The sequence below is a fragment of the Apium graveolens genome, chromosome 8 (genome assembly GCF_009905375.1).
Source record: "Apium graveolens cultivar Ventura chromosome 8, ASM990537v1, whole genome shotgun sequence".
Classification (NCBI taxonomy): Eukaryota; Viridiplantae; Streptophyta; class Magnoliopsida; order Apiales; family Apiaceae; genus Apium; species Apium graveolens.
This window is the reverse complement of record NC_133654.1, coordinates 178,897,899-178,909,608: the sequence shown is the minus strand read 5'-3', so window position 1 is coordinate 178,909,608 and position 11,710 is coordinate 178,897,899. Positions and strand designations below refer to the sequence as shown.

Below are 11,710 nucleotides of genomic sequence, written 5' to 3'. Positions count from 1 at the left end.
ATCTATTGAGTCGGCATAAGCAACATGGGCTCAGTGGGCGTCCATGATAGTGTAAGTGGCTCAGTGGGAGTCCATCAAATGCATAAGTGGCTGAGTGGCAGTCCAGCATAAGGTCCTAATTATGACCAGGGTGATGACCAGTGGGGAATTCATCCATCTACAGTAGAAAAGGTTACTTATGGGTATCTTTGCCTGATCAGCAAGATATCTGGTTTATGCCAAAGGTTTTCTTTTCCTTCCAAATTCATTGGATATTACAACTCTGTTCATACTTTACATAACAGAGGTTCCAGGAAATGTTTTAGAGATATATATATGTGGATATATATATCGGGACGAAATAAAGTATCTCATAACTTTTTCATTCAATAATATTTCAAAGATTGAATCTATTCAAATCTTGTCTTGTAGTCTCATCTATGTGATGAACTTTTGAAACTGATTATAACTTGAACGGTGGTAGTTCAAGTAGTATTGGGAAAGATATAAGTATATTGGGGTATTTGGTAACCTCATCTTTTAAACTTATATCTAATTAATAATTGTCTTAGGAATGACAAAGATTTTCAGAAAAACGTTGAAACAAGGTTAGATATATGAGATCACCTTGCAACGATATTTTTTTTATACAGTTATACACTGGGACTTTGTGTATATTATGCATGAAAGAGGACTTCCAATATTTTGAAAAGTATATATGTATATATACTGAATATTTTGCGACTTCATCGCATTAAGATATCAAACTTGGTTCATTTCTTTTGACCAAGACTTTCATGAGTATTATGAGTAGGCTCATATATTGTAAATCATTATACATATTATTTTGGTGGGCTTGCTGCTCACCCTTGCTTTATTTCTTCATCACACAACAACAGTTAGGAAAGATGGCCAGACTCCAGCAGACCCAGCGCAAGCGCGTGGGAAGCGTCCCGCGTCTTCCCGTTGATGTTGTAGCTGCTATAGCTGCAGAGGTAGATCTATTGTAGATCAGACCATCTACTTTTGAGAATCAATTATGTATAATTATAACTTGTGGCAGATAATGGCAATTAACTGTAAATTTATCAAGTAATCATTTTGGGTTGTAATAACTTTTAAATTGTGGATTCAAAGACTTGTACTTATTTAAATTTCATCTCTGAGACTATAACGGGTTGTGGTGTGTGTTAGTGTGGGGTCACAGCATAAGGTTATTATTATTAATTAAGTGAAGTGATATTGTGGAAAGAAAGACCGTGACGACCCGGATCCTCGACCCCGGATCTGGGGATGTTACAGGTATGTTGATGTGAAGTTTCTTAAACACCTCCAGAAACTTACCAAATTGCTTGTCCAGCTTTTGTTTTTACAATCTCTTAGGAAAAGGTGGTGGAGGATAGAGTTGTTTCTCCCCTTTATTACCCTCGGGCAGAGTATGTTCAACAGTAGTCTTCCTTGGTTCCCCATCTTTCTCCTTTTACTTTTCTCCTTCATATACGACTTCAGCTTCTCCATCTTTTGCTTTTTCAACATCAGCAACTTTTCCAGACCTTAAGGTGACAGCTTTGACTTGCTCCTTAGCTTCCTTCAGGCCTGGCACTTCAGTATCGCTGGGAAGTGTGCCAGGTTGACGATTGAGCAAGGCATTGGCTATTTGACCGATTTAATTTTCCAAGGTCTTGATAGAAACAGCCTGACTTTTGGACAACAGCTTTAACTCCTTAAAATTAGCACTAGAAGGTGGAGCAACACCTCTTTGTTGAGGATATGATTGCCTTTGAGCATATTGCTGAGGTTACTGGAATCCAGGTGGATTAAACTGTTTACTTGCAGCTTGCTGATATGGTTGTTGAACAACATTCTGATTATTGCTCCAGCTGAAATTGGGATGATTTCTGTTATTAGGATGATAAGTAGCTGGCACAGGCTGCTGCGGTCGCTGATAATTATTCACATACTGAACAGATTCATTAACAAGAGAACACTGATCCGTAGCATGAGAGCCTGCACAAAGCTCATAGATAATAGCTATTTGATTGACTCCATAGTTGGCTAAAGAATCGACCTTCATAGACAGCGCTTGGAGCTGCGCTGCAATAGCTATAGCTGCATCAACTTCCAGAATAACTGCTACCTTCCCAGGAATCATCCTTTGAGTTGGGTTTTGATACTCGTTTACAGCCATAGTTTCAATAAGATTATAGGCTTCAGTATAGCTTTTGGCCCACAAAGCACCTCCAGAAGTTGCATCGAGTATGGGCCTAGATTGGGGCCCCAAACCATTGTAAAAACCAGTGATAACCATCCAGTCAGGCATACCATGATGTGGACACTTTCTCAATATCTCCTTGTAGCGCTCCCAAGCTTCACACATAGATCCTCCTAGTTGCTACGCAAACTGAGTAAGAGCACTCCTCATAGCTGCAGTTTTGGTCATTGGATAGAACTTCACCATAAACTTTTGCGCGAGATCTTCCCAGGTAGTGATGGACCCAGCTGGTAAAGAATGTAACCAGTCCTTAGCCTTGTCCCTCAGAGAGAATGGGAAAAGCCTCAGCTTGATAGCCTCATCAGTAACACCATTATATTTGAAAGTACTACAGATCTCGACAAATTCCTGATATGAATGTTGGGATCTTCAGTTGCATCACCTCCGAAATAAACAGAATTCTGCACCATCTGAATAGTACCCGGCTTGATTTCGAAAGTATTGGCCTGAATAGTCGGATAAATGATGCTTGACTGAATGTCATCAATTTTAGGCTGAAAAAATTCTATTAGAGCTGGATCAGCTGGAACTATACGATCACCCATTATTACAGGTTCTTTCTTCTCACTCTCTGTATCCGAATCTTCAAAAACTATCTTCTCCGGAAAGTCAAGAGCTGAATCTATCTCCTCAACCGTATCAAGATTTCTCTTGCGGGTGCGAGAACGTGTTTGTATAAATGCTCACTAGAGTACCTGAAACACAACCAGAAGCAGTAAGTAACAAGTCTTAATTAATAAATCCTAATGACCACTGATGGCAAGTATATAAACTAAACAAATTAACACCGAGTCCCCGGCAGCGGTGCCAAAAACTTGTTAGGCACAAAACATGCGCTAAATAAATCACGCAAGTATACGCGTTCGCAAGTAATATAGAATGATTTCTAGTTCATTCCCAAAGAGACTCTGACTAATTATATTTAATTAACACTTACTCACCAATGTATGATTACTCTTCAATGTCAAGGCAATAACAATTAAGGTTAATTAACTAATATTAACTACGAGAATTAAACACTTAATTTATCAAAATTAAACACACATGAGATCATAACTTCATTAATACTTCATTCAATAGTTATTGTTATTACCCTCAACATGTAATGGTGATGATATTAATCGAACAACACGAAACTGATAAATGCCAACTTTTGTTGTACGAATACCATTCTACCAAGCATCCACAATTAATATAGAAGTTGAATAGGCATCAATTATGTTAATACCCTATATGTCTATAGAATTTGACAATATAACGATTTAAGCGCAAGTTATTCATTATGATTACACAGGGCAAGTAAAACGGTTAGAGTTACCCACTAATCATGCATACAATACATGAACCTATGCTAGCATGGCAAGTTCTAAATCTCAAGATTCACTGTCTCTTCACAAGAGATTAATACACTATCTTATATATTCGCGACGCACATAAGACGAATAAGCACAACCTATACTAGATATCATACAATCATCACATACCAAGGTATTAAACAATTAACTAAAGAGATCCATAGTAAATCCGCTACGACCCCATGATCACGATTAGCCCATGATAGAACTCATCGTCAGCATGGGTTCATATGAAAACATGATATAAACACAACGATATAAACTAATAAAAATACTTAATAAAAACAGAGTACGTCACAAGAGTATTAAGGTTCAAAGAGTAAAGAAAACTAGCATCCACTGTTACAATGAATTAAAAGAATCACAAGATGAACGTATGATTCCTCTTCTTCATTGTTGCGTGCTAAAACAGTCTTCTTAATCTTCTCTCTTTGTTACTTATTCTTCAAAACATCTCCCAAGATTACTTATTTAAGAGTCCACAAGAAACAGCAGTCGCAGAAGCCCAATAGAACTCGAATTAGAAATTTTAGAATTTGAAATTCCAACCCCAAGCGGCCGCCTCCAATCTCCATGCGGGCGCCTGCTCACCAGGCGGTCTCCTCCTCTTTCCAGGCGGGCACCTGCATGCCTTCTGGAAAATTCTCAGGTTTGCTTCTGATTTTTCTGAATTCTTCGCACAACTCCCCGCAACTGATCCCAAGTACTTCCCTTAGCTTATTTTGATGAAATTCTCCTATCTAATCATTTTATACCCTGAAATGCAAAAACACTCAAAAATGTGTTAAAAACACCAAATACTCGAGTTCAAGACACCAATTCAATCCGTTACGAGACGCTCTAAGTGGAATAAAATGCCACTTATCATGTAGAATTATTTGTAGACTGAACAAAGTATGATTTTAGTTTAATTTCTAGATACTGGACATGTCAGTTGGTCAAAGCCTTAAAAAATGCTACTTAGGGTTTAACAAGATAGAAGTTACAGAGGCAATAATTGTAAAGGAAGCATTGTGTTGGATTAAATAGAAAAAATGGTCATGCGAGGAGTTGATATCTGATTATTTAAATGTTGTGCAGGAGATCCGCAGCAAGGGTCCAATGCATTCGAGATTTGGTCAGATTATCGAGGATAGTCATAGAGAGATTGTGGGTTGAATAAAGTTTCTTTACATTTTATCAAACGGTCTGCTAATATGGTAGCCTTTTAATTTAAACGGGCTTCATACAAATTCCCATATTGTAGTTTGAATAGGAGTAATGTTCTTAATGAGTTAAGAGATTGTATTTTGTCAGTTGTATAAAACATCTCACTTTTTGTCGGGGAAAAAAACTTCAGCACTAAAGAGGTATGTTAATATAAGTGTATCTTTTAGTCTTATGAAAAATAATTTCTCCATTTAATATTTTTATATAAATTAGTATTTGAATACATTAAATTAATTTTAAATAGTCAAACAATAGGTACAAGGTGGTTTGACCTTCAAATTTTTTAGGACCTCTGTTAGGAATATGTTGTAGTCTTGATGATAATTCACCAAAATACTATAATTAGATTTATTTAGTGTCATTTATAGCCTTCAACGGATAACCTCAGTTGTCTATCCGTTGAAGGAGTAGCTTATAATAATTAGTATGTAGCACATTTTGTACACTACAATAGCTGGGAATTTGGTAGATTTTGTAGTTTCTAAGTCATGTTGACTACTATCAAGATATGCAAAATAGGTGGGCTAAGTGAAAATATAAAATGCCTTGTAATTTTGTATAAGTGAAATAATATCAACTGATATGGAAACAACTTCAACTGCTAATCTATAAAGCGTCAACGGATGACTCTACAAGCTTCAACGAATAACTCATATGCCCTCAACGGATGAGCCAGTCAAGCCTTCAACAGATATCAGTTAAATCTGTCAATAGATGCTATCTAGAAAGCTTCAACGGATGACACTAATATAGTGTCAACGGATAATATATAAGAAGCTTCAACAGATAATCAACAAGATAACAGTTGAAAGGGACTTGAAAAAAACAGACAGAATCATATGGGTTGATAGTGCATAAAAGAAATGTGGCAGCCTGATTGCAATTGTTAGAAGAAAATGAAGCATTCCTATTTCCATGCAAAACAAGCTCGTTCAAAGATGTTGTATCTAACATGGATTGCATTGGACAAAGAAATAAAGAAGCATGTGCTTGGACCTAGCTGATAGGAATATTATATAACGACTCTATATTTTGTGTTATTAAAAGATATATAAAATAAAATATATTATTCCGCAAATTATGTGTTGCATGTTAAATGTTAAATATGTGTTAAATTATTCGTACTCTTGAATTATTGTTACGATTGATTGTTGAATTGTATTATTATGTTCTTCTATTTAAAAGGGTATTATTAAAGTTTAATTTTCATAAATATTAATATTATTAGTAAAATTATTTTTATGGCTCTATAATTTCAATAATTATTTATCAGAATTTATAAAAATTAGAAAATAATATTTCGTCGAATATTCAGCCCCAAATTATTTTCTGATTTTAATTATTTGTTGATTCAATATTAAATTCAAATTTTTTTTAAAAATTATGAAAATTTTATTTTATTATTTTTCAAATATTTCATGAATTTTAAAATGATTTTGGTAATTTTTTGACTCGTTTCTAATTGCAAATTCGTATTGTTAAAATGTAAATTGCGAGTCAGATTCGAGCTACAGAGGGGTTACGTGGCCACTAATTTGGGTTGCTAAACACGTGCTATGTTTTTGGAAATACACGTACTTGGTTTATAAAAAAAAACAGAAAAAAACACACAAACACAAACCACATCCACCGCCTCTGTTCTCTATATTTCTCTGTCACTCTCCCCCTCAATCTCCCGCGTGTCTCGTCTCCCCCGCATCAATCTCTCGCTCTTGATTCCTCTTAAATTTTCAATCTCTCTCCTCTCTCTCTCTCTCTCTCTCTCTCTCTCTCTCTCTCTCCCTCTCTCTCTCTCCTTTCTTCCCTCGACCGTCTCTCTCTCTGGTAACTCCCACCGCCTGTCTTTCTTTTCCAGTCGATGCAGGATTTTGTTCCGGTGAGCAGACCTATGCGCGTGTTGTGTGGCGTGCTATATATGCGTTTGTGTATGCAGTATTGGTGTCAGTTCTGTAGGCTGATTAATCGAATGTCCACTCTGATTTTTTTTGGTTCGATTCTTGATAAAACAAGTTGTTTATGTGATTATTAAAGTGAATCGGTGAAACCCATGATTAGAAACCCAATTTGGGCACCTCCAGGTTTTGTCACCGTCAGTGATGAACTTGGGCTAGTTGACAGCGGACGATGATGTGTGACAGAGTCCTACGAATTTTAAATTTTTATTCCGTTAATTATTTCTAAAAACTCCAGATTTTTTATGTGAGTTTAGTTTAATTCGTTGTATATAATTTATTTAGATAAGTGATTAATAAAAATCAAGTGATTTGTGTGGACTGAGAATTTATTTGGATATGATTGCCATGTTGATTATTGTTGGTGTGTGTCGATTTGAGATTGACTGGTAGTCTGATAAATAAAGGAGGTGCTACCCGATTTCCGAGAAAATATTTATTTTGGAAATTCGGGGGTGTATCCTGTAATTATCTGGAATACCAATCAAATATATAATTATTTATTTATAAACTATTTTATGAAACTTACTTTCATATTTTAAGAAATTAATTTCCAAACAGCTAGTAATTTTAAATTCATTTGGTGAAATATTCTGCAAAAAGAATTTCGAGAACCTATTTTATATAACTAAATTATATACGTATTCGGTATCGTATTATTATATTAAAAATACTCTTTTACTTGAATTCTGTATATAAAATATGATATGTAATTATGTGTTATAGCCTCACTTCTATTTTATCATGTAGAATTAATAGTGAGGATATGTCTAGCATAATTGAATATCTAGTCTAGGGTATTTCGATTCTGTAGGTCCCAGGCAAAGGTCACGTTTTCCAGGTTCAACCTAAGATAAGCTCGTGTCTCTGTACTGCAGCAAGGTAAGTACCTCTGACCATATCTTTTATGGTTCAGTATTTTAATACGAATAAAAGAACTGTGTATTATAATTCATACATGATCAATACGTTTTAAGTTGCGTATCCCCTTTTTCAGAAATTCCTGATATACTTTTAATAATATTTTAGGGGAGAGTAACTTGTAGCAATACCTATCTCTAAATTGTGCTTTGCAATCGGAAAATATTTAGTAATCAGTCATTACTAAACTTTGTGATTGAAGTTATGTTTGGAATAAAATTATGTTCACCTATGTCGTGAAATTTTTGAAGATATAGGTATAATCAAATCAAAACTTTAGACATGGAATAAAATGAATCAGATATTCAATTGGAGTGGCATAAGATGTCTGTTATTCAGTAACAGCCCAACATTGATGGCACAAGAGGCTAATTCGGTTGTGCACATTCGTCAATGGGGTTGCTATCTTCACATGTTTACACGTCCAATGTATCTGATTACTTCAATTTTGGAAATGTTTACATTTAGTTTATTCAGATGAAAAATAGCATGCTAAAATTGAACTCTGGAATTCATTAATCTATATATTGTGTTACATTTTAAAAGAGCATGCTAGTATATGGTGGTTTTCCAATTCTTAATTCTTAATCCTTAGTGATTTCAAATGTTTTATTCTTATCACTGTTTAGAAAGAAATTTATATATCCTGTTTGTTCATATTTTTGGTACTGTTGAGCGATTGATAGCTCACCCTTGCAAACTTCTATATTAGTATATTTCAGATGCCTACAGACCGTGTTCCAGCTAGAAGAACCACAGCTGATCGTATTTAGGGTCGGGTGTCAGCTCCTCCTCTATTTGAATCTTTTGAGGTAATACTAGTTAGACCAGCTGCTAGGTCTGTTGGTTTGTATAAATGGCATAGTTTGTATTAGACTTATTCTAAGTATTCCTTAGTGTAATATTTGTGTAACCCTATTCATACCTAAACCTGTCCAGATCTTGGTCAGGGGGTCATAATTGTTGTAGTCTTATGTTTAATTTCTGCCTAGTGGTTATATATTTCTATTTTGTTGTTACTTATGATGTCAACTCTAGACCCCGGAGTTCAGGATGTCACAGTTGGTATTTGAGCTACAGGTTTAAGTCCCTGATTTAGGTTAAGACTAGAGTCAAAAATCTTTAGAAATACCTTATAAAAGTTTGAGTCAAACAACTTATATAGAGGAGCGAGTCAAATGGTCTAGTTGAGGGTATTAGGTGATGACCCTAGCATCTGATGATGTTTTGATAGTAATTATCCCTAACCTTTTATTATATCTTTCCTGTGTGTATATATATATGGCAGTGACCTATTGAGGTTTCCGGTGCCTCTGAGGCACCATCTTTGTTTGATCCCCCATCCTGAGGTTATGAGTCTGTTCAGGAGGATTTTGATTCTGAGGATCAAAATTTAGATGTTGTAGCTGAGGAAACACCTACACCCCCACCAGTCACCTATACCATGCCTAGCTATACTACTGAGATGATTTTTCGACCCCGTTGGGTACCTAGGTCTGTATCTGTTGTTCATGACTTTCCACCTGGTTGAAAACCCTAAGCCACCTTTTCCAGACCTCCAGTGCCACCTGTTCCTGTCTCAGGTATCTCTTCTCCCATACTCTAACATGTACACTAGGCTGTTAACCGAGCATTGATCTGAGAGCAGAGTCCTGAGTTAGCAGCCCATCTGGACTGCGTGCCTATTGGACCATATCAGGGAGTGGTTGTGCCCTCTCTAGACATTCAGACTAGGGTGAGAGCCCTTACTCAGACGGCTATAGAGAGAGCTAGATACATTGGGCCTTTTATCAGTTAAGATGCTAGAGCTATGTAGTATCAGGGTTTGGTTGATTGGATGGTATTTGAGCTTGAAGTGATAGGGGCAGTGGCTAGAGATTGTCTCTAGAGGAAGTTAGCGGTTAGAACTCGGATGAGTGTGCTTGGAAGCATCCATAGTTCTTTAGTTTTTATTCAATTTAGTGTGCTACTTTCAGTAGTCGATGGCTGCTATGGCAACCAAATTTTGATGTGTACTCGTCCAGTGTTATTGCTGTATTGTAGTAGTTATAGTTGGAAGACCAAATGACTGTTGTTGTGTTTATATTCCTTATATGTAAGTTATGTTTACTTAGTTTCCCTTTGTCTTTAAAAATCTCTTGCGTTGTTAATATTGTTATTACCGTTATTTTTATTATTGTTTTTGGTGTTGTTATTTAAATATTCATTGTAGATGGACCCCAGTCAAACAAAGATGTAGGTATCTCATTTTGGCAGTATTCTCCTAATACATATGTACCAATACAACAGTAAAATATTTGTTATACACAATTCTTATAAGCTTGTATATTCTTTGCTACATTTCAGGAGAATGCCACCAAAGAAAAATACTCAGTCTAAATCATATAGCAGGGAATCTGCTGGGGGTCCAGCTATGAATGAAATTCTAGATTTGTTGCGCCAACAATCAAACCTGATGGCACAACAATAACAATAATTCCAACAACAGCAACTACAATACCAGTAGCAACAACAACAACAACAACAACTAATACAACAACAGCAATAACAGATCCAACAACAACAGCTGCAATTACAACAACAACATGAAAATGGATTAAATCAAACCACTAGTGTCAAATCCTTCCAAACTGTTTGACCCCCAGAATTCAAGGGTGAGGTTGATCCCGTAGCTGCGAGGATATGGTTAAATAAAATGGAGAAAGCCTTCACCCTTAACCAAGTAAGTGATGACCTCTAGACCGACTATTCAAGCTATTTCCTACAAAATGAAGCAAGCTATGGGTGGGAATCGACCCGAGCCTTAGAAGGAGAAGGTCCTATATTGTGGACAAGATTTACGCAGTTGTTCTTGGAAAAATATTTTCCAGAATGTATGCAGAATCAGATGGAGATTCAATTCTTAGAATTAAAGCAAGGTGAAAAGCGTGTAGTTGAGTATGAAGCTAAGTTCATGGCGTTGTCCATATTGGTGCCAGATTATGTGAGTTTAGAAGCCCAAAAAGCAAAAAAGTTTCAGCAAGGATTGAAGCCGAAGATTCGGAATGGAGTTGTAGCCTTAAAACTCAAGACATATACCTCTATAGTTCAGGCATCCTTGGTTATAGAAAGTGATCAGAAGCTAGCTGCCAAGGAAAAATGAGATAAGAAAAGGAAGGTAGAAGCTATGAAAGAGAAGTCAGATCAAGAAGGCTCTAGTCAAAAGTTTCAAAGGTTTGGGAAGAATTAAGATAGATGATTCAGAAGACAGAACTTTTCCCAGAATAGACCCAGTAACACTTCAGTTAGTTTCAATCAAGACAAGTCCTTTAGGCCACCAGTAGCAGAGTGTAAACAATGTGGTAGAAAGCATAGTGGAGTATGCAAGGCAAATGTTGAGTGTTTTAAACGCGGAAAAAATGATCACTATGCGTCAGAATGCAGGGTGACGAATCCAGGAGTTACCTACCATAGCTGTGGTAAGGTAGGGAACATTTGTAACACCCTCCAGATCCGGGGTATAGATATGGGGTACTACATGCCACTAATAACAATACTAAACCTGCATAGTAATCATATAAATATAATACAAACCCCTTTCTACTACTACTCAAGATCATTTCAAGTTAAAGTATGAAAACAAGAACATCTCACTACTTTTATTACAAACCCAAATTTAAATTCTTACAACTTCTCTTTATTACAAACCATTTAACTACATAAGTTTTAAACTAACTTTCTTTTATTTAAACAACATATACATTTATTCCCACTACACCTACTCGGGCATCTCAAAACTCTTTTCTGGAATTGGAATTAGCACCCTTGGTGCCAGAGGGTCCCGCCTTTTGACCCGCTTCTTGATCACTCGGGTACGGATGGGTTCATTCTCAGCCTTAACTGAAAAACAAGGTGAGTAACAATAATAGGGGTGAGCCATAATTTCTCAACAAGCCTGCAATATATATATATGTATATAAAGAGAATGATAAATGAACCGGTCATCTGATAGTTTGAATAACCACATATCTCTACAATAATTT

The 11,710-nt window shown here is 36.0% G+C and overlaps 1 non-coding gene across 1 annotated transcript; it reads left to right on the top strand.

Moving 5' to 3' along the window:
* The first annotated feature begins 2,297 nt into the window (after positions 1 to 2,297).
* LOC141681730 (small nucleolar RNA R71) lies at positions 2,298 to 2,404 on the top strand. The gene has a single exon (XR_012559155.1). It is a non-coding gene; the product is annotated as a small nucleolar RNA R71 (small nucleolar RNA).
* Positions 2,405 to 11,710: the final 9,306 nt, after the last annotated feature.